Source organism: Pseudophryne corroboree, chromosome 6, assembly GCF_028390025.1.
Source record: "Pseudophryne corroboree isolate aPseCor3 chromosome 6, aPseCor3.hap2, whole genome shotgun sequence".
In the NCBI taxonomy this organism is placed as follows: Eukaryota; Metazoa; Chordata; class Amphibia; order Anura; family Myobatrachidae; genus Pseudophryne; species Pseudophryne corroboree.
This window is the reverse complement of record NC_086449.1, coordinates 794,427,678-794,452,281: the sequence shown is the minus strand read 5'-3', so window position 1 is coordinate 794,452,281 and position 24,604 is coordinate 794,427,678. Positions and strand designations below refer to the sequence as shown.

Sequence of the window (24,604 nt, the reverse complement as noted above, 5' to 3'; positions counted from 1 at the left end):
GGGTGAGACCTGTGTTCCGACTCCCTCTGGAGCTAATGGTGTCCAGTAGCCTAAGAATCCAATCCATCCTGCACGCAGGTGAGTTGAAATTCTCTCCCCTAAGTCCCTCGATGCAGTGAGCCTGTTGCCAGCAGGACTCACTGAAAACAAAAAACCTAAAAAACTTTTTCTAAGCAGCTCTTTAAGAGAGCCACCTAGATTGCACCCTGCTCGGACGGGCACAAAAACCTAACTGAGGCTTGGAGGAGGGTCATAGGGGGAGGAGCCAGTACACACCACCTAATCCTAAAGCTTTATTTTTGTGCCCTGTCTCCTGCGGAGCCGCTATTCCCCATGGTCCTGACGGAGTCCCCAGCATCCACTTAGGACGTTAGAGAAATATAAAATGGGTCACACCGAACCATGCGGTTTCGGTACCCCAAGGTGTGTGGAATAGTAACCCCGTCCTTGTTGAAGTAGGGGCACCTTGAGTATTACTTGCTGGGAATACAGCTTGTTAATTGCCTCTAGCACAGCCTCCCTGCCTGAGGGAGTTGTTGGCAAGGCAGATTTGAGGAAACGGCGGGGGGGGGGGGGGGGGGGGGAGACATCTCGAATTCCAGCTTGTACCCCTGAAATACTACTTGAATGAAACAGGGATCCACCTGTGAGCGAGCCCACTGATCGCTGAAATTTTTGAGGCGGCCCCCCACCGTACCTGGCTACACCTGTGGAGCCCCCGCGTCATGCTGTGGACTCACAGGAAGCGGGAGAAGAATTTTTATTCTGGGAACTGGCTGACTGGTGCAGCTTTTTCCCTCTTCCCTTGTCTCTGTGCAGAAAGGAAGCGCCTTTGACCCGCTTGCTTTTCTGAAGCCGAAAGGACCGTACCTGATAATACAGTGCTTTCTTAGTCTGTGAGGAAACCTGAGGTAACAATATTTCTTCCCAGCTGTTGCTGTGGATACGAGGTCCCAGAGACCATCCCCAAATAATTCCTCACCCTTATAAGGCAGAATCTCTATGCGCCTTTTAAAGTCAGCATCACCTGTCCAGTGACAGGTCTCTAATACCCTCCTGACAGAATGGACATTACATTCATTTTGGATGCCAGCCGGCAAAATATCCCTCTGTGCATCCCTCATATATAAGACAACGTCTTTAATATGTTCTCATGTTAGCAAACTAGTATGTTTGACAGGGTCACCGACCACGCTGCAGCAGCACGATCTGCAGGTCTCAGTCTAGTACCTGAGTGTGTAAATACAGACTTCAGGATAGCCTCCTGCTTTTTATCAACAGGTACCTTCAAAGTGGCCGTTCCTAAGACGGCAGTGCCACCTTTTTTGACAACCGTGTGAGCGCCTTATCCACCCTAGGGGATATCTCCCAGCGTAACTTATCCTCTGGCGGGAAAGGGTACGCCATCAGTAACTTTTTAGAAATTACCAGTTTCTTATCGGGGGAACCCACGCTTTTCACACACTTCACTCATTCATCTGATGGGGGAACAAAACACTGCCTGCTTTTTCTCCCCAAACATAAAACCCATTTTTAGAGGTACTTGGGTTAATGTCAGAAATGTGTAACACATTTTTTATTGCCGGGATCAAGTCACGGATGTTCCTAGTGGATTGTGTATATGTCTCAACCTTGTCGACACTGGAGTCAGACTCCGTGTCGACATCTGTGTCTGCCATCTGAGGGAGCGGGCGTTTTTGAGCCCCTGATGGCCTTTGAGACGCCTGGGCAGGCGCGGGCTGAGAAGCCGGCTGTCCCACAGCTGTTACGTCATCCACCCTTTTATGTAAGGAGTTGACACTGTCGGTTAATACCTTCCACCTATCCATCCACTCTGGTGTCGGCCCCACAGGGGGCGACATCACATTTATCGGCATCTGCTCCGTCACCATATAATCCTCCTCATCAAACATGTCGACACAGCCGTACCGACACACCGCACACACACAGGGAATGCTCTGACTGAGGACAGGACCCCACAAAGCCCTTTGGGGAGACGGAGAGAGAGTATGCCAGCACACACCAGAGCGCTATATAATGTGGGGATTAACACTATAACTGAGTGAATTTTCCCCAATAGCTGCTTGTATATACAATATTGCGCCTAAATTTAGTGCCCCCCCTCTCTTTTTAACCCTTTGAGCCTGAAAACTACAGGGGAGAGCCTGGGGAGCTTTCTTCCAGCTGCACTGTGAAGAGAAAATGGCGCCAGTGTGCTGAGGGAGATAGCTCCGCCCCTTTTTCGCAGACTTTTCTCCCGCTTTTTTATGGATTCTGGCAGGGGTATTTATCACATATATAGCCTCTGGGGCTATATATTGTGATTGTTTTGCCAGCCAAGGTGTTTTTATTGCTTCTCAGGGCGCCCCCCCCAAGCGCCCTGCACCCTCAGTGACCAGAGTGTGAAGTGTGTATGAGGAGCAATGGCGCACAGCTGCAGTGCTGTGCGCTACCTTGGTGAAGACAGATGTCTTCTGCCGCCGATTTTCCGGACCTCTTCTTGCTTCTGGCTCTGTAAGGGGGACGGCGGCGCGGCTCCGGGACCGAACACCAAGGCCAGTTCCATGCGGTCGATCCCTCTGGAGCTAATGGTGTCCAGTAGCCTAAGAAGCCCAAGCTAGCTGCAAGCAGGTAGGTTCGCTTCTTCTCCCCTTAGTCCCTCGGTGCAGTGAGCCTGTTGCCAGCAGGTCTCACTGTAAAATAAAAAACCTAATATATATACTTTCTTTTTAGAAGCTCAGGAGAGCCCCTAGTGTGCATCCAGCCTCGGCCGGGCACAAAAATCTAACTGAGGCTTGGAGGAGGGTCATAGTGGGAGGAGCCAGTGCACACCAGGTGACCTAAAGCTTTCTTTAGTTGTGCCCAGTCTCCTGCGGAGCCGCTATTCCCCATGGTCCTTTCGGAGTTCCCAGCATCCACTAGGACGTCAGAGAAAAAATCATTATTGATTGAAAATGAAAAGCTGTTTTATTAATTACTTCTTCTTTGTGCTCCCAGGATGCAGTTCTTCTCCTTTTCAGTTGAGTGAGTTGTAGCACGATACATACGTTTTCAACATACACATTAATAATGATAAACATTTTTCGCAAATTTCTGTAAGTGGCGGTTTTGTTCAAATGCGTGTAACCCTCAGAATCAACTACAAACAAGATTTCCTTTGCGGCTGTGTCGTGGAATCTGGTCAGCACACCAGTATTCGGATACTGGTTAGAAGGCCAACGCTAGGATACCGACATGGATCACAATACCGGCACCGCAATCCCCACTGCCGGCATCCTGAGTGTAAGTACCCTTAGAATGTAAGCTCTCACGAGCAGGGCCCTCTTCCCTCATGTGCTTATCCTTTTCTTACTTTAATAATCCTCAACTGCCCAAATCCCGCAGTTTTTTGGCCACCTTGAAACTTATCTCTATGTCGTCTACTGGTGTAGTTATGCTTAGTTACCCTGTACTTGTCCTATATTGTCTTCAACTGTAAGTCACTGTTTTCCTGTTTTGATTATGTGCATATGTACTCTGTAATTGGGCGCTGCGGAACCCTTGTGGCGCCACATAAACAAAAGAATAATAATAATTATGCCAGAGCAGTTTAGGGTCAGGCTGCAGGAGGAGAGAGGTTAGGTTTAGGTTGTGGGGGGAAGTTTAGGCTGCTGAGGGATGGGGGAAGGTTAGTGTTAGGCTTCGGGGAGGGTTAGGGTTTAGGCACTAAGAAGGGGGGGGGGGGGGGTTAGGGTGAGGCACCATCAGGGATGGTTAGGGTGTGCACGTGTGTGTGTGTGTGTGTGTGTGTGTGTGTGTGTGTGTGTGTGTGTGTGTGTGTGTGTGGGGGGGGGTTAGGTTGAGGCTGTAGGGAGGGAGGGTTAGGCACCATCAGGGAAGGTTAGGGTGTGCGTGTGGGATGCGGTCAACATCCCGCTGGTCGAAATACCGACGCCGGAATCCCGACTGCCACAATCCCGACATATTCTCCCTCCGTGGGTGTCCACAACACCCGGGTGTGGTATTGAAAGTCGACAGTAACTAGGTCGACAATATCTAGGTCGACCACTATTGGTCGACAGTAACTAGGTCGACAGGGTCAAAAGGTCGACAGGGTCAAAATGTCGACATGTTCTAGGTCGACAGGTCAAAAGGTCGACATGAGTTTTTAATGTTATTTTGGTGTCGTTTTCTTCGTAGAGTGACCGGGAACCCCAATTAGTGCACTGCGTCCCCTCGCATGGCTTGCTTCGCTCGCCATGCTTCGGGCATGGTGCCTTCGCTCCGCTACCGCTTCCCTCGGCACAGATTACCGTTCCAATCGTAGTCCACGTGTATCGTTAAGTATGAAAAGATTCAAAAAAAGAAAAAAACATTGTGAAAAACTCATGTCGACCTTTTGACCTGTCGACCTAGAACATGTCGACCTTTTGACCCTGTCGACCTAGTTACTGTCGACCAATAGTGATCGACCTAGACATTGTCGACCTAGTTACTGTCGACTTTCAATCCAGATCCCACAACACCCATAGAGGGAGAATATAATAGTGTGGCGAGCGTTGCGAGGCACCGTGCCCGCAGTGGCAAGGAGCTGCGTTCCGTTCGCCACCCCTGTCGGGATTCTGGCGTCGGTATTTCGACCACCGGGATCCCGTCCAGCGGGATTACGTACTGATCCCGTGCGTGTATGTGTGGGTGGGTGGGGGCGAGGGGTGTGTTAGGTTGAGGCTGCAGGGAGGGTGGGTTAGGCACCATCAGGGAAGGTCAGGGGGTGCGCGTGGTAGGGGGGGAGGGGTGTGTTAGGTTGAGGCTGCAGGGAGGGAGGGTTAGGGTTAGGGGGAAGACGGGGAGAGTTAGGCTACTTAACTACCAGGTGTCGGGATTCTGTGCATTGGGATGCCGATGTCGGTATTCTAACTGCCAGCATCCCAGGTTCCGTGATCCCGATATGACCCGTTGTGTTGTACTTTACCCAGTGCACCAGTGTCCTGCTTAAACGGCAAGCTGAGCAGTTATTTCCCATTCCTATATATCAGTGTGGCTGTATAGTACTGGCCTGGCTTATGTATCAACTATCTGTTTTTATGATCAAACTAGATATGTCTGGCATGCACTCTATTGCCCCTCTGCTGCAGGTTCCAGGGGCAAACACAGGGGTTCCCAAATATTTGAGTTCAGAGTGACTGTCGCCAGCCCATGAAGGATGCATAATTAGCATGTAACAAGCTATGGGGGGGAAGGGGGGGGGTCACTCAAATTTGATCGTAGATGTGCTAAATTTAGTCCAGTCTGAATGATCCCCATAGTCTGCACCAAACAAAGTTCTGTTTAAATCTGCTGCCACTGGATATGTGCAGCAGCTCCATTCCACCCTTCATGTAGCATGTAGTGGCCACTGGCCAGGCTGTGGAGAAGGAGGGTTTCCAGGCAACTGGAAACCCCCCCCCCCCCCCCCCCCTGCTTTTGCTATATTTTCCCTTATTAAAGAGGAGGTCGTTCTCTGAGTCATCACAGTGTGAGTGACAGTTTTGTAGACTTGCAGATAATTATTCAGGGTCAGGGTTATTAATGTACCAGCAGCTTATCGGACTCCGATGTCCATTTTCTGACTTTTAAAGACACTGCTTACAAAAGCAGATGCAGCTTTATAAATCTGTAATGGAGTAGGGAGGTAATTGTTACCTTTAATTACACAGGGAAACAATTGCATTATACTGCTGGAAAAAAAAATGAGTGCATAAGTATGGCTCGGCCTCAGAGCTAACATGAAAGAAATATCCTGTCGTATGGATTTTAATTTAAACCTCTATATAGAATGGGCTTAACCTTCAAAAACATATGAAGTATTTCATTTGTTTGAATGACATTTTACAAGTAATTATTAACTCACCAAAACGGAGGTCTGTCATGAAACAAAATGGCTGTCCCGTGGAATACATAAAAGAATGAAATACATTGCGGGACATGTATTAGGCCTTGGAGAGAGATGAATTAGGCCTTGGAGAAAGATGACCAACCAGCTCCTGTCTTCTTTCAAACACAGCCAGTAACATGACAGGAGCTGATTGGTTGGTACTTTAATCTCTCTCCAAGCTTTGATACGTTTCCCCCAAAAATGTCAAGGGAACCTAATAATACTTACACAGCTAGAGTCCATCTGGTATGATGCAGGGAAGGTTTTCCTGTCTGTATAAGCTCTTGACAAATTTACTTTACACCCTAGACCCAGGCGGCAGTACGTTCCTCCCTTCCCTCAGCCCTGTCCTGACTGCAGAGCCCCTGTGACGGGCATTCTACAGTCCACCTACACCTGAGTAAAGGGCAGTCAGAGGAAATGACACCCATCCCAGGTCTGACTTTCAATAAGCTACTTCTGCATAAGTGAGCAAAATAAAAAAGGTGTTAAATGAGTCACAGATTACTGCTCTATTTTTCTTTTTTTGCTTGTTTAATAGTCATGGAAGCAAGGTGGTAATTGGTGATAGGGATGTAGCCGGGCATAAACACTTTATAGGCATAATTTCTGACAGGGAATCAAATAGGGGGTGTGCTGGTGCAAGCTGTGGTTGGCATAGGGGCTTGAATCATGTCACATAGGCCCTGCCCTCCACCGTACAATGCAACAATGATAGGATTCTCCACAAATTGCACCATCGGTGAAATAGGTGGGAAACAGGAGGTTGGTATAATCACCCGGGAGTGTTGATATATACCCAGGTGTAACCTTGTCCTCTCTAGAAGGTTTCAGAAAAACTGAAACGTTTAACCTAAATAGGCATATCCAATTGTCTGTGACATATTGCAAAACATCGGACAAGTATCTATAGGAACTATTGAGGTTTTTTAATTGCAGCCCCAGAGTAGATCTTAATAATTTAAAAATCCCTATTTTAAAGGTAAAAATGTCGGGGACCTCCTTTAGACAACGCCGTAATGAGTCATTAGGCAATTGGAAGTTTTCGGTTGGACTAATTGGTCCAATAATTACTCGTCAATATTGGGGCAAAAAAAAAATGACCATTTCCTTAAATTACCCCAAAATAACCTTTTTTTTTATATACCCCAAATATGGTTCAAGTATTGAATTAAATGAAAAATAATTGCTTCAAATATTTTTTATTTTTTTGCTAGTTTTTTACCTTTAAAATGGCCGCAAATGACCCCTAAATCACCTTTTTTTTACTTTGTTTTGCATTTTTCATTTAAAATCGTTAATGTACTTAAACTAAATTAGTTTCCTTTTATTCTTTTTTTTTAATTTTACTTACCAAAAAAAAAATAATAATAATGCACAAATCACCCATTTGCAGCATTTTTAACAATCAAAATATTTCTCTTTGGGACAGTAATAACCATTATTACTATTACCCAATATTTTTTTTTATATTTTTGGTGGGTAAATGTTGTTCCCTAATTTTTTTTTCCTTCAAATTCCCACAGGGTTTTTGATAGGAAAAAAAAATTGCAAAAAGCGATGATTAATGGCTTTCAGGCCAAGGGTGGCAGCAGTACTTAAAGTGGTCCTGGAGAGGTGGTGGAACTCACCCCCCACCGCAGCTCTAAAGGCACTGTGCGCGCCTTAGGCGCGCGTTGCAAAAACAAAAATAAAAAAATGGGCGTGGTCTCAAACCAGGAAGGGGTGTGGTCATCCAACATGACCATAGCAGTGGCACCCCTTATACAATGCCCACAGTAGTAGTGCCTCTTATGTAATGCCCAATGTAGTGAGAGCGCCCACAGCAGGGCCGAAACTAGGATTTTTGTCACCCGGGGCAAGGTAGTCATTTGACACCCCCCCCCCCCCCCCGCAAAAATAAAATAATTTTTTTTTTACAATAAATAAATAGAAATAATAAAAATAAATAAATAAATGAATAAAAATATTATATATATATATATATATATATATCTCTCTCTTTCAGAACTTTTTTACCTGAAAAATTGCCTTTTCTAACATAAATTTCATATCCAGGAAAAAGTGTCCCCATTTTACACAGTACGACAGGCAAGTGTCCCCATTCCCCATTTTACACATTGCGGCAGACAGGTGACCCCATTTTACACATTGCGGCAGACAGGTGTCCCCATTTTACACATTGCGGCAGGAAAAAGTGTCCCCATGTTACACATTGCGGCAGGCACGTGTCCCCATTTTACACAGTACGCTGGCAAGTGTCCCCATTTTACACATTGCGGCAGGAAAAAGTGTCCCCATTTTACACATTGCGGCAGGAAAAAGTGTCCCCATTTTACACATTGCGGCAGGCACAGGTCCCCATTTTACACAGTACGCTGGCAAGTGTCCCCATTTTACACATTGCGGCAGGCACAGGTCCCCATTTTAGTCTAGAGATGAGCGGGTTCGGTTTCTTTGAATCCGAACCCGCACGAACTTCACTTTTTTTTTCACGGGTCCGAGCGACTCGGATCTTCCCGCCTTGCTCGGTTAACCCGAGCGCGCCCGAACGTCATCATGACGCTGTCGGATTCTCGCGAGGCTCGGATTCTATCGCGAGACTCGGATTCTATATAAGGAGCCGCGCGTCGCCGCCATTTTCACACGTGCATTGAGATTGATAGGGAGAGGACGTGGCTGGCGTCCTCTCCATTTAGATTAGATTTAGAAGAGAGAGAGAGAGAGAGAGATTGCTGTGATACTGTAGATTAGAAGAGAGTGCAGAGTGCAGACAGAGTTTAGTGACTGACGACCACAGTGACCAGTGACCACCAGAGACAGTGCAGTTGTTTGTTTTATTTAATATATCCGTTCTCTGCCTGAAAAAAACGATACACAGTCACACAGTGACTCAGTCTGTGTGCACTGCTCAGCCCAGTGTGCTGCACATCAATGTATTGTATATAAAGCTTATAATTGTGGGGGAGACTGGGGAGCACTGCAGGTTGTTATAGCAGGAGCCAGGAGTACATGATAAATAATATTATCTTAAAATTAAACAGTGCACACTTTTGCTGCAGGAGTGCCACTGCCAGTGTGACTAGTGGTGACCAGTGCCTGACCACCAGTATATTAGTAGTATTGTATACTATCTCTTTATCAACCAGTCTATATTAGCAGCAGACACAGTACAGTGCGGTAGTTCACGGCTGTGGCTACCTCTGTGTCGGCACTCGGCAGGCAGTCCGTCCATCCATAATTGTATTATAATATATACCACCTAACCGTGGTTTTTTTTTCGTTCTTTATACCGTCGTCATACTAGTTGTTACGAGTATACTACTATCTCTTTATCAACCAGTGTACAGTGCGGTAGTTCACGGCTGTGGCTACCTCTGTGTCGGAACTCGGCAGGCAGTCCGTCCATCCATAATTGTATTATAATATATACCACCTAACCGTGGTTTTTTTTCCGTTCTTTATACCGTCGTCATACTAGTTGTTACGAGTATACTACTATCTCTTTATCAACCAGTGTACAGTGCGGTAGTTCACGGCTGTGGCTACCTCTGTGTCGGCACTCGGCAGGCAGTCCGTCCAACCATAATTGTATTATATACCACCTAACCGTGGTTTTTTTTTCATTCTTTATACCGTCGTCATACTAGTTGTTACGAGTATACTACTATCTCTTTATCAACCAGTGTACAGTGCGGTAGTTCACGGCTGTGGCTACCTCTGTGTCGGCACTCGGCAGGCAGTCCGTCCAACCATAATTGTATTATATACCACCTAACCGTGGTTTTTTTTTCATTCTTTATACCGTCGTCATACTAGTTGTTACGAGTATACTACTATCTCTTTATCAACCAGTGTACAGTGCGGTAGTTCACGGCTGTGGCTACCTCTGTGTCGGCACTCGGCAGCCCGTCCATAATTGTATATACCAGTGACCTAACCGTGGTTTTTTTTTCTTTCTTTATACATACATACTAGTTACGAGTATACTATCTCTTTATCAACCAGTCTATATATTAGCAGCAGACACAGTACAGTGCGGTAGTTCACGGCTGTGGCTACCTCTGTGTCGGCACTCGGCAGCCCGTCCATAATTGTATATACCACCTAACCGTGGTTTTTTTTTCTTTCTTTATACATACATACTAGTTACGAGTATACTATCTCTTTATCAACCAGTCTATATATTAGCAGCAGACACAGTACAGTGCGGTAGTTCACGGCTGTGGCTACCTCTGTGTCGGCACTCCGCAGCCCGTCCATAATTGTATATACCAGTGACCTAACCGTGGTTTTTTTTTCTTTCTTTATACATACATACTAGTTACGAGTATACTATCTCTTTATCAACCAGTCTATATATTAGCAGCAGACACAGTACAGTGCGGTAGTTCACGGCTGTGGCTACCTCTGTGTCGGCACTCGGCAGCCCGTCCATAATTGTATATACCAGTGACCTAACCGTGGTTTTTTTTTCTTTCTTTATACATATATACTAGTTACGAGTATACTATCTCTTTATCAACCAGTCTATATATTAGCAGCAGACACAGTACAGTGCGGTAGTTCACGGCTGTGGCTACCTCTGTGTCGGCACTCGGCAGCCCGTCCATAATTGTATATACCAGTGACCTAACCGTGGTTTTTTTTTCTTTCTTTATACATACATACTAGTTACGAGTATACTATCTCTTTATCAACCAGTCTATATATTAGCAGCAGACACAGTACAGTGCGGTAGTTCACGGCTGTGGCTACCTCTGTGTCGGCACTCGGCAGCCCGTCCATAATTGTATATACCAGTGACCTAACCGTGGGTTTTTTTTCTTTCTTTATACATACATACTAGTTACGAGTATACTATCTCTTTATCAACCAGTCTATATATTAGCAGCAGACACAGTACAGTGCGGTAGTTCACGGCTGTGGCTACCTCTGTGTCGGCACTCGGCAGCCCGTCCATAATTGTATATACCAGTGACCTAACCGTGGTTTTTTTTTCTTTCTTTATACATACATACTAGTTACGAGTATACTATCTCTTTATCAACCAGTCTATATATTAGCAGCAGACACAGTACAGTGCGGTAGTTCACGGCTGTGGCTACCTCTGTGTCGGCACTCGGCAGCCCGTCCATAATTGTATACTAGTATCCAATCCATCCATCTGCATTGTTTACCTGAGGTGCCTTTTAGTTGTGCCTATTAAAATATGGAGAACAAAAATGTTGAGGTTCCAAAATTAGGGAAAGATCAAGATCCACTTCCACCTCGTGCTGAAGCTGCTGCCACTAGTCATGGCCGAGACGATGAAATGCCAGCAACGTCGTCTGCCAAGGCCGATGCCCAATGGCATAGTACAGAGCATGTCAAAACCAAAACACCAAATATCAGTAAAAAAAGGACTCCAAAACCTAAAATAAAATTGTCGGAGGAGAAGCGTAAACTTGCCAATATGCCATTTACCACACGGAGTGGCAAGGAACGGCTGAGGCCCTGGCCTATGTTCATGGCTAGTGGTTCAGCTTCACATGAGGATGGAAGCACTCAGCCTCTCGCTAGAAAACTGAAAAGACTCAAGCTGGCAAAAGCACCGCAAAGAACTGTGCGTTCTTTGAAATCCCAAATCCACAAGGAGAGTCCAATTGTGTCGGTTGCGATGCCTGACCTTCCCAACACTGGACGTGAAGAGCATGCGCCTTCCACCATTTGCACGCCCCCTGCAAGTGCTGGAAGGAGCACCCGCAGTCCAGTTCCTGATAGTCAGATTGAAGATGTCAGTGTTGAAGTACACCAGGATGAGGAGGATATGGGTGTTGCTGGCGCTGGGGAGGAAATTGACCAGGAGGATTCTGATGGTGAGGTGGTTTGTTTAAGTCAGGCACCCGGGGAGACACCTGTTGTCCGTGGGAGGAATATGGCCGTTGACATGCCAGGTGAAAATACCAAAAAAATCAGCTCTTCGGTGTGGAGGTATTTCACCAGAAATGCGGACAACAGGTGTCAAGCCGTGTGTTCCCTTTGTCAAGCTGTAATAAGTAGGGGTAAGGACGTTAACCACCTCGGAACATCCTCCCTTATACGTCACCTGCAGCGCATTCATAATAAGTCAGTGACAAGTTCAAAAACTTTGGGTGACAGCGGAAGCAGTCCACTGACCAGTAAATCCCTTCCTCTTGTAACCAAGCTCACACAAACCACCCCACCAACTCCCTCAGTGTCAATTTCCTCCTTCCCCAGGAATGCCAATAGTCCTGCAGGCCATGTCACTGGCAAGTCTGACGAGTCCTCTCCTGCCTGGGATTCCTCCGATGCATCCTTGCGTGTAACGCCTACTGCTGCTGGCGCTGCTGTTGTTGCCGCTGGGAGTCGATGGTCATCCCAGAGGGGAAGTCGTAAGCCCACTTGTACTACTTCCAGTAAGCAATTGACTGTTCAACAGTCCTTTGCGAGGAAGATGAAATATCACAGCAGTCATCCTACTGCAAAGCGGATAACTGAGTCCTTGACAACTATGTTGGTGTTAGACGTGCGTCCGGTATCCGCCGTTAGTTCACAGGGAACTAGACAATTTATTGAGGCAGTGTGCCCCCGTTACCAAATACCATCTAGGTTCCACTTCTCTAGGCAGGCGATACCGAGAATGTACACGGACGTCAGAAAAAGACTCACCAGTCTCCTAAAAAATGCAGTTGTACCCAATGTCCACTTAACCACGGACATGTGGACAAGTGGAGCAGGGCAGGGTCAGGACTATATGACTGTGACAGCCCACTGGGTAGATGTATGGACTCCCGCCGCAAGAACAGCAGCGGCGGCACCAGTAGCAGCATCTCGCAAACGCCAACTCTTTCCTAGGCAGGCTACGCTTTGTATCACCGCTTTCCAGAATACGCACACAGCTGAAAACCTCTTACGGCAACTGAGGAAGATCATCGCGGAATGGCTTACCCCAATTGGACTCTCCTGTGGATTTGTGGCATCGGACAACGCCAGCAATATTGTGTGTGCATTAAATATGGGCAAATTCCAGCACGTCCCATGTTTTGCACATACCTTGAATTTGGTGGTGCAGAATTTTTTAAAAAACGACAGGGGCGTGCAAGAGATGCTGTCGGTGGCCAGAAAAATTGCGGGACACTTTCGGCGTACAGGCACCACGTACAGAAGACTGGAGCACCACCAAAAACTACTGAACCTGCCCTGCCATCATCTGAAGCAAGAAGTGGTAACGAGGTGGAATTCAACCCTCTATATGCTTCAGAGGTTGGAGGAGCAGCAAAAGGCCATTCAAGCCTATACAATTGAGCACGATATAGGAGATGGAATGCACCTGTCTCAAGTGCAGTGGAGAATGATTTCAACGTTGTGCAAGGTTCTGATGCCCTTTGAACTTGCCACACGTGAAGTCAGTTCAGACACTGCCAGCCTGAGTCAGGTCATTCCCCTCATCAGGCTTTTGCAGAAGAAGCTGGAGGCATTGAAGAAGGAGCTAAAAGGGAGCGATTCCGCTAGGCATGTGGGACTTGTGGATGCAGCCCTTAATTCGCTTAACAAGGATTCACGGGTGGTCAATCTGTTGAAATCAGAGCACTACATTTTGGCCACCGTGCTCGATCCTAGATTTAAAGCCTACCTTGGATCTCTCTTTCCGGCAGACACAGGTCTGCTGGGGTTGAAAGACCTGCTGGTGACAAAATTGTCAAGTCAAGCGGAACGCGACCTGTCAACATCTCCTCCTTCACATTCTCCCGCAACTGGGGGTGCGAGGAAAAGGCTCAGAATTCCGAGCCCACCCGCTGGCGGTGATGCAGGGCAGTCTGGAGCGACTGCTGATGCTGACATCTGGTCCGGACTGAAGGACCTGACAACGATTACGGACATGTCGTCTACTGTCACTGCATATGATTCTCTCAACATTGATAGAATGGTGGAGGATTATATGAGTGACCGCATCCAAGTAGGCACGTCACACAGTCCGTACTTATACTGGCAGGAAAAAGAGGCAATTTGGAGGCCCTTGCACAAACTGGCTTTATTCTACCTAAGTTGCCCTCCCACAAGTGTGTACTCCGAAAGAGTGTTTAGTGCCGCCGCTCACCTTGTCAGCAATCGGCGTACGAGGTTACATCCAGAAAATGTGGAGAAGATGATGTTCATTAAAATGAATTATAATCAATTCCTCCGCGGAGACATTGACCAGCAGCAATTGCCTCCACAAAGTACACAGGGAGCTGAGATGGTGGATTCCAGTGGGGACGAATTGATAATCTGTGAGGAGGGGGATGTACACGGTGATATATCGGAGGGTGAAGATGAGGTGGACATCTTGCCTCTGTAGAGCCAGTTTGTGCAAGGAGAGATTAATTGCTTCTTTTTTGGGGGGGGTCCAAACCAACCCGTCATATCAGTCACAGTCGTGTGGCAGACCCTGTCACTGAAATGATGGGTTGGTTAAAGTGTGCATGTCCTGTTTTGTTTATACAACATAAGGGTGGGTGGGAGGGCCCAAGGATAATTCCATCTTGCACCTCTTTTTTCTTTTCTTTTTCTTTGCATCATGTGCTGATTGGGGAGGGTTTTTTGGAAGGGACATCCTGCGTGACACTGCAGTGCCACTCCTAAATGGGCCCGGTGTTTGTGTCGGCCACTAGGGTCGCTAATCTTACTCACACAGTCAGCTACCTCATTGCGCCTCTTTTTTTCTTTGCGTCATGTGCTGTTTGGGGAGGGTTTTTTGGAAGGGACATCCTGCGTGACACTGCAGTGCCACTCCTAGATGGGCCCGGTGTTTGTGTCGGCCACTAGGGTCGCTAATCTTACTCACACAGCTACCTCATTGCGCCTCTTTTTTTCTTTGCGTCATGTGCTGTTTGGGGAGGGTTTTTTGGAAGGGACATCCTGCGTGACACTGCAGTGCCACTCCTAGATGGGCCCGGTGTTTGTGTCGGCCACTAGGGTCGCTAATCTTACTCACACAGCTACCTCATTGCGCCTCTTTTTTTCTTTGCGTCATGTGCTGTTTGGGGAGGGTTTTTTGGAAGGGACATCCTGCGTGACACTGCAGTGCCACTCCTAGATGGGCCCGGTGTTTGTGTCGGCCACTAGGGTCGCTAATCTTACTCACACAGTCAGCTACCTCATTGCGCCTCTTTTTTTCTTTGCGTCATGTGCTGTTTGGGGAGGGTTTTTTGGAAGGGCCATCCTGCGTGACACTGCAGTGCCACTCCTAGATGGGCCCGGTGTTTGTGTCGGCCACTAGGGTCGCTAATCTTACTCACACAGTCAGCTACCTCATTGCGCCTCTTTTTTTCTTTGCGTCATGTGCTGTTTGGGGAGGGTTTTTTGGAAGGGCCATCCTGCGTGACACTGCAGTGCCACTCCTAGATGGGCCCGGTGTTTGTGTCGGCCACTAGGGTCGCTAATCTTACTCACACAGCTACCTCATTGCGCCTCTTTTTTTCTTTGCGTCATGTGCTGTTTGGGGAGGGTTTTTTGGAAGGGACATCCTGCGTGACACTGCAGTGCCACTCCTAGATGGGCCCGGTGTTTGTGTCGGCCACTAGGGTCGCTTATCTTACTCACACAGCGACCTCGGTGCAAATTTTAGGACTAAAAATAATATTGTGAGGTGTGAGGTATTCAGAATAGACTGAAAATGAGTGTAAATTATGGTTTTTGAGGTTAATAATACTTTGGGATCAAAATGACCCCCAAATTCTATGATTTAAGCTGTTTTTTAGTGTTTTTGGAAAAAAACACCCGAATCCAAAACACACCCGAATCCGACAAAAATAATTCGGTGAGGTTTTGCCAAAACGCGTTCGAACCCAAAACACGGCCGCGGAACCGAACCCAAAACCAAAACACAAAACCCGAAAAATTTCAGGCGCTCATCTCTACATTTTACACAGTATGCTGGCAAGTGTCCCCATTTTACACATTGCGGCAGGCACAGGTCCCCATTTTACACAGTACGCTGGCAAGTGTCCCCATTTTACACATTGCGGCAGGAAAAAGTGTCCCCATTTTACACATTGCGGCAGGCACAGGTCCCCATTTTACACATTGCGGCAGGTGGTGGAGGGAGAGAGAGAGAGAGAGGGCGGGATGTACTAAGATGTTACCCTGCGCTAATAGCCCTCTTACCGCTTCGAAGCATGTTAAAATCCTCCTCAGCCTCCCGGCACTGTCATTCTTTCTAAGCAGTTTCTGCATCATGTTTCGATAGTGCATACAGTGCCTGCGGAGGACCAGTACAGCCAATGGAGTCAGGAAACAATACGAAGGTATCACGTGATGTAGAAACTGCTTGGAAAGAATGACAGCGCCGGGAGGCTGAGGAGGATTTTAACATGCTTCAGAGCGGTTTGAGGGTTATTAGCGCAGCGTAACATCTTAGTACATCCCGCCCAGAGAGAGGAAGGGAGAGGGGCTGACTTACATTTGAAGCGGTTCTCGCCGCTCTTCAGCCGCCTCTCCCTCCTCGTCTGCGCGGCTCCCCCTTCTCCCTCCTCCGGCGGGGTTTCGTGGAATGACGCATTTGCGCCGTGACGTGACGACGCAATCGAGTCATTCCGCGAAACCCCGCCCCCCAAGCTGGGCACTCGGGAGAAGGGGGTTTCAAAGTCTAAAAGTGCCGCGGCGGGTGTTAGGGGGTCTCGGCGCCCCCTCCAATCCGGCGCCCAGGTCGCCTGCCCCCCTAGCCCCCCCCTAGTTTCGGCCCTGCCCACAGTTGTAGTGCCCCTTATGTAAAGCCCATAGTATTAGTGTCCCTTATGTCCCCAGGAGTGATGCCCCTTATTAAGTGCCCCCTATGCAATGCCCTCATTAGTAGTGCCCCCAGTGGTAATGATCCGTGTAGTATTGCCGCCAGTAGTAATGCCCCCGGTAGAGATGCCCCCTGTAGTTATACCCCTAGTAAAGATACCCCCAGTACAGATGCCTCCTGTAGTTATTCACCAAGTACAGATGTCCCCTGTAGAGCTGCCCCCTGTACAGATGGCCCCAGTACAGATGTCCCCTGTAGCGCTGCCCTCAGTACAGATGCCCCCTGTAGTTATGCCCCTAATAGTTATTCCTCCAGTACAGATGCTCCCTGTAGTCTTGCCTCCAGTAGAAGCTGCCCCCAGTACAGTTGCCCCCTGTAGTTATGCCCCAGTAGAAGCTGCCCCTAGTATAAGCTGCCCCCTGTAGTTATACCCCAGTATAGATGCCCCCAGTAAAAGCTGCCCCCTAATAGCGCCGCTTCACACACACAAAAAAAAAAAGACAAAAAAAACCCACGTCTCCAATTGGAACTGACTGAACGCAGTTCCGCCCGTTCCGGTTCACTTTAACCTCTGGGTGGCAGTATTTCTGAAACAGCGCAGTTTGTGAACTGTTTGCGTGCTGCTGTGGTGAAGGTGTATCGTGACTGGACAAATGGCACCATTGCAATAACCGGCGTGGAAACTGCGGCGACCCACGCTACAGTGGAGCAGCTCACCGTCACAATGAGCCTGGGGGCTACCAGACGTGTGTCTAAAACGACAGTTCAGCCGGTCTAGCTGCTGTCCATGCTGCACACGGCGGTTACTCTGGCTATTAGCTGGTGGTCATAGTAATGTGACTCCACCGTGTATTTATACATGTATAGAAGAAGCCTCTCTTAGATTTTAGGTAATAAAGCTGGTTAACTATTCACCATCAGGAGAATTAGAATGTACCTTGGCTGATTAGTAACTATTCTGTCAAACCGAGATTAAAAATATGGAACTGGGCTGACAGCTAGGTTTCCTGTAACCTAAAAATAAGACTAACACAGGTTTCTTATACATCAGTACATGGGAGAACTCGTCCGCAGTGGTAGCGTCTAGTTTCCCTTCGTGGAGAGGACCTTTCCCATAAACCCCTGGGTCCATGTCACAAACTATTTGGAATAGTAACCTGTGGCGAGCGAAGCGAGACACCGACCCCGAAGCGTGGCGAGCGTCCAATGGTGCATAGAAAAAAACCCTCAAATGAACGGAGAAAACATTTAGGTGCTGTAAGGGCGGAAGTTCTCTCCTGCCCACTCGTTATGTCACTTCCAGGTCCTGATTACGAAGGGAGCATAGACACAACCTTCAGCAGTTGTCTACTAACCTATTTTGTACGATAATGATGAATTATTTAGCGTTCTTCAGGCCCCCCCAGGTCATCAGCATGCTCTAGCCCAGGCCTGGCCAACCTGTGGCTCTCCAGATGTTGTGAAACTACACATACCAGCATGCCCTGCCACAGTTTTATCATTCACTAACAGCAAAACTGTGGCAAAGCATGATGGGACTTGTAGTTTTACAACAGCTGGAGAGCCACAGGTTGGCCAGGCCTGCTCTAGCCATTCCTTCAGCCATTGTGTATTCAGTAATTGGTTATGCTCTACTTTATGTTCCGCACTGATCCCAGCACCCCCCTCATACCAGCTCGTAACACTCTGTAACCATCGTACACCCTTGTATCACTGCGTGCATACATTAACTGTGTCCCTTTGCAAGGAGAAAAACAGGGTAATCCCTTATGAATGTTTCCTTTCAACCCCTTTATCTCGTTTGGCAAAACAAAATCTTATTTTTGCATGTTTGACGCATTCGTGCATTTAACACATTCACGTTAGGAAAGGCGACTGTTCTGCCAAATTGCTCCCATTGGCCAATGCATGTGCCACACCCTGCAGAGACCGCTGCACGTTCATGCACCGTCTGGTATGAACGGATCACCTGCACATAAGCCACACGTGAGGTAATAACATAACATTTGTGCTGTGGGAGTGGGATAGCACTTTTGTACAGTTGCAAGTGACCCTTGCTGGCTGGTAGACGTTAGGGGGCGAATTCTGAGGGGCAGATTTAGGAAGTCTGGTGAAGTGATAAAGTGGAAGGTGATAAAAGTACCAGCCAATCAGCTCCTAACTTCCATATCACAGGCTGGGTTTGAAAACTAACAGTTAGGAGCTGATTGGCTGGTGTGTTATCACCTTCCACTTTATCACTTCACCAGGCTTCATAAATCTGCCCGTGTCCAGCGGTGCTGTAATCGCTTTAACGTCTTTTGCTTTACTCCCATCTGCAACTTTTTGCTAATAAAAGCCTTTCCCTTGAAATACAACTTTGTGCGTCTTTAGATGCAACCATCATTTGCATTATTATCGAAACGTGCATGAGCCCCATTCTGCGTCAGTGTCTGGCCTCCAATGCATGCTATTAAGCAGCTGATTTTGCAACCAGTGATGCTACATGACCGCAACACACTCAGAATCAGGCCTAACATTGCAATGGAGTGTGGTATAGATCTATAGTAAAGAGATAGACCATCATTAGATCGACTAAATATGGTCGACGTGCCTTAGGCCAAAAGGGTCAAAAGGTCGACAGTGAAAAGGCAGACCGTACCAGTCAACAGGTACAAAAGTTTGACGTGACAATGGTCGACACAGGTTTGTTTTAGTTTTGTATGTTTCGTCATCTGCGATCACAATCAGGCTAAACACATACGCTTGCAACGCTTCGGGCAAGATGGATCACTGCGCTCGCCGCAGGTTACTATTCCCAATCGTAGTCCATGTGGATGGTAAATCAAGCAAAAGTGGAAAAACGTGAATAGCAAACAAAAAACAACAACTTGCATCGTCACACAAATTGTCGACGTACTTTTTTTTTTTTTTTTTTTTAATGTCCACCTTCTGGAACCCTTTTGCCATAGTTACAGGCAGCGGGATGCGGTTACATCGTCGGCAGTCGGGATCCCGGCGGTCAGGATGCAGACGCCGGAATCCCGACCGCTGACAATGGTGACTAACAGGGGCTATTCCACTCGTGGATGTCCACGAGAGTGGTCTTCAGAATGCCGGCGGTCGGGCTCCCGGCGACCAGCATACCGGCGCCGGGGAGCCCGACAGCCGGCATACCGACACTTATTCTCCCTCGTGGGGGTCCACGACCCCCCTGGAGGGAGAATAAAATAGTGTGGCGCGCCGTGCCCGTAGCGTGGCGAGCGCAGCGAGCCCGCAAGGGGCTCATTTGCGCTCGCCACACTGTCGGTAAGACGGCGGTCGGGCTCCCGGCGCCGGTATGCTGGTCGCCGGGAGCCCGGCCGCTGGCATATCGTAGTGAACCCGTCCACGACACCCATAGAGTTGAAACAGAACCTACGGTGAGTGCAGTGAGACACCGAGCCTGCGAGGGGCTTTGTTGCGCTGGCCCCCTGCCGGCATTTTAGCAGCTAGGATCCCGGCCGCTGGCATACCATACCCAACCACAGGAGGCACCCTTGATACTGAACAGGCATATGACATAATATAATATCCTATAATATGATGTAAGCATATAATACACTGTGTCGCTATGGTGCACTACAACTGGGGGAGATTTATCAAACCTTGTAACGAGGACAAGTGAAGGTGTTGCCGCAACCAATCAGCTCCTAGCTGTCATTTATCGTGTGCATTATGTACAATAAAAGCTAGAATTTGGTTGGTTGCTATGGACAACACCTCCACTTGTCCTCTGTAGAAGGTTTGATACATTGTGACAAGTGTTCCTGGCTGGAGTTCTGGTTCCAGATCTTAGGCTGTTGCCAGTAAACGTGAAACACTTGCAGCCACGTAATTACCGTTCAGTCAGCCAATAAACTGTAACTATTTCCCTGTAAAACTAAACTGGACCCAGGCTTGCATTACACATTGTTACATCATTGCGGTTATATAATATGTAGTGATTTTCCACCCTCTGTAACTTGTCTATCTGAGCCTGCATGTTGCTTTTTACCGATCAGAAATGCCTCCACAGGCTACAACTGGGGCAGGGCAGATCCCAAACCCCCTAAACTGTGCAGGGTTGCGCTGAACAGCAGATTTTCAGCGTCTCGGTAGATTAAGATTTCTTCAAATGACATAAGCAGTCACAACTTTAACTTTTTAATTACTTCATTAAAAGAAAAAATGATTTGAGGTTTTGTGTGCGTGGTCTGAAACAAATCATTATATAAAAGTGACTCTCGACCTAGCGAGATAATGACATAAGTGAACCACCCAAATACAGGAATAGACGGGTGAAGACACACAGGTGGCTGCTGCAGATAAAAGGATGTAGGATGGGTTCCTTTATACGCAGCTATTGCTCCTCTGGGACTGTAGTTGGACTTAGTTATTGCTGACATGCCACAGGTCACGAATGCCCTTCCCGTACCCTCCAGGACAGTGATTGTTCTACTAAGGTGTGGCACACAGAGGGTTACTTGGCTGAGTCTGAGGAAGACTGCCTGAGTAATAAGGTCACAGGGTTGTCTCAGTTTAGGACAAGGCGTGTTACCGCTGGGATTAAAGGGACATTGGGGGTCATTCCGAGTTGATTGCTAGCTGCCGTTATTCGCAGCACAGCGATCAGGCTAAAAGTCGGCATTTGTGCGCATGCGTATGCACCACAATGCGCACGCGCGACGTACGGGCACAAAGTCCTTTGTGGTTTTGCACAGGTTCTAGCGAAGCTTTCAGTCGCACGGCACAACGCAGGAAGATTGACATGAAGTGGGCGTTTCTGGGTGTCAACCGACCGTTTTTAGGGAGTGCTTAGAAAAACGCAGGCATGTCGGGTAAAACGCAGGCGTGGCTGGGCGGGTGTGTGACGTCAAAAGCCGTCCCTCCGTCGTTAGAAACAACGCACACGAAGAGTAACTACAGGGCTGATCTTGTTTTGCACAAAAAGATTTTGCAGATGCTCCGCTGCACAGGCGTTCGCACTTCTGCAAAGGGAAAATACACTCCCCAGTGGGCGGCGGCAATGCGTTTGCACGGTTGCTAAAAACTGCTAGCGAGCGATCAACTCAGAATGACCCCCATTATGCTGCAACTATATATTGTATAATGTGCACTGTTATTCATTGGTTTTACATTATGCGAAATACTGGGTAACCAGTGGTTACAAATGCACTAGGATGATACTACAAGGCACAAGCTATAGGGACGAGATACAATTTTTGGCATCGAACTGGTGCAAAGTCCAAGTCCCTTTTACTGACTGGGAATTATTAGTGAGCACTGCACAATTATGCCTTGGGTCCTAGTATGGCTTAAATCCCACAGTGGAACCTTCGTAGCGCGCCCAACATGGCTGCCTCATCTGGTGCGCTCGTGGATTGGATGAAAAATACATGGACCTGGCAGTTTTGTTAGGACCCTACTCCCAGCGTTAGATCACTGCAATCACCCATTTTGTGTAATTTTTTTCTAGGGGTAACCTATCCCACCCCGGGTAATCCTACATAGTGCTCCCAAGATGGCTGCCTCTCCTGGCACCTTGTGTGGATGGAAAATAAACCCGTAGAAGTTACTACCAAAAATATCAGCACAAATCCTGCAGTATGCTCAGTGTGCGCTCTAGGATTTGTTGTTTTAATCATTTCTGTGTGGTTTCTATTAATGTGAAAAGGGTATCTGAACTTGCAGTTGGGGGTTACTGTAGAAATTTACATCTATACACTTAAACAATGTATCCCTGTCACTCAGAAAAGCAAACTACCAGGTCAAGCATTTGGACCCGGTAATTTGCGGATCAACACTGATCCTTTTTCTGTGTGAAGGGGTCAACCCGGATCGAAATTCCCGGGACTTTAGTTTTACCAGGGTTGAAGACCTGGGAATTGAGACCCAGTTTGACCCCTCCCAAACAGAAAAAATAACTGTGTTGATTGGCAAATTACTGGGTGAAAATGCTTGACCTGGTAATTTTGTTTTCTGTGTGAAAGTGGGGTCAGACTGGGACAGGAAAAGAAAAAACTGTCTCTCCAATGCCAGGTAAAATCCGGGGTTTTCTCCACTTTCTGTCTGAAAGTGGAATTACAAAGTGATTTTTTTAATATACCCTAAAATACTCTAAATACTCTTACTTGCTGATATTTTTCCATCATTCATAAACGTTCTAAATGTGAAACCTGTGCCACCGTGTAACAGCCTCCAATACTTTGCGTACGACCTCTAATAGTCTCCTACACTGTTCTGCTACCTTATTTACCAATGTTTTATGGGTTCAGGATGATTTCCCCCACTCTTTCATGCATTACACCTACACACAGGTTGCCCACTGCAGAGTAAACACGCGGCATTGCCATTTTTATTAAATTGCCCAGATATCAGGAGCGCGCTTCATGTACACAGCCAGCAGAGGGCACACTACTTTAACACAGGACTTCACAGTACGGAACTCGCAGCTAACTGAATTTAGCACTTTTTCTCATTTAGTTATATGTCAGCAAGATGAAACCTCACATAGGCAATATTCCTATGGACTTACGCTGAACTCTGTGGGGAACGCCCTCACGCTACAAATCTCCTCTCGTTGGCTGCTCCAAACCTCTGCATATCTGCAATCGCCGCCATCTTGCTCTGTCAGCTTAATGCGCTTTTGCGCAAATCTATAAGCAGCGCCAACGAGCTGTTAATGATTCAGTATTACTCTCTGCCCTGTAAGCAATGCAGCCCAATAATACCTGGGCAGCAATATATAATATAGCCCTTCACTGAGACTTGTTCATCGGTCATGTGACTTCTTTACATCCGCAGGTGACTGGCACCTTTGTTGCATGTTTCCATTCAAAACTTTTTAGTTGCTGACAGAAGCTGTTGCATAACTTGTTTCGGTTGGTAATGTTCCAATGGTATAGTGAACTCTGCATTGTTTTATGGACAATATAATAGGGAGAATTGGGCGGGTCTTAATGACTTACTTTATAGTAGGTAGTTCAATACCAGACAATTCCAGACGATAGAGATTCCAAAAATGAGAACTTCCCTCTATGGGCCTGATTAACAGGTGGACACAGACCCTTTCAGCGACAAGCCTGCGTTGGCTTTGCCACGCTCCTGTTACCTCCCAGAAATGCCCGCTAATATTCTCAGACCCTGCATCTGATTCTGTGCTGCATCTCAGTGTGCAGGCCCGGTACGTCAACGGTCAACTGCAGATACATCGGCAACGCAACCACCCCTGAATCAGGCCTTATATCTGATGCAGTTACAGAGTTAATAAACAGCAGTATAAAATACAAAGGGGTCTATTCATGAAGCAGTGATAAATGTGGAGAAGTGAGCCAGTGGAGAAGTTGCCCATGGCAACCAATCAGCATTGAAGAAACATTTAAAATTCGCATACTATACAATTGTACAGAGCAGCTGTTTGGTTGCCATGGCCAACTTCTCCAAAGGCTCACTTCTCCACTCTTTTCACTGCTTCATGAATAGACCCTATAGGGTGCAAAGAACCTACTTTAAACTAGAACTGCGGGCTAACAAGAGTCTTGGGGGAACCACCATTGGAAGGTTGGCGGTGGTGTCTCCAGAGCTGGGACGGCAGCACAGTCCAAAATTCAAATAGAGGAGCAACACCAACTGCCACCCCAAACACTGTGGTTCCCCTATTTGAATGTTAGACTGCACTGCAGCCCCACCTCTGCAGCCCCCACTGAAGGTTGGTGCTATTATTGGGGGTATTTACAGTCATCTTTAATCTTGTACTGTACTGCAATTATTTTATTTTAGAGATTTTTATTGTTTACTTATTTTTTTTCTTTCCTTGGAACCAACGGGAAAACACTTAACGGTAAGACGAGGCTCTGGTTCTCTCCCCTGCAGCTCATAAAATGTGTTTATTCTGTAATAGAACGTTAAAAAATCTATACAGCTAAAAGGTAGGAGCGTTT

The 24,604-nt window shown here is 47.2% G+C and overlaps 1 protein-coding gene across 2 annotated transcripts in view; it reads right to left on the bottom strand.

Moving 5' to 3' along the window:
- The window catches only part of FGD4 (FYVE, RhoGEF and PH domain containing 4), a 214,749-nt gene that overhangs the window by 45,306 nt on the left and 144,839 nt on the right, over nucleotides 1–24,604 (bottom strand). The window lies entirely within an intron of this gene.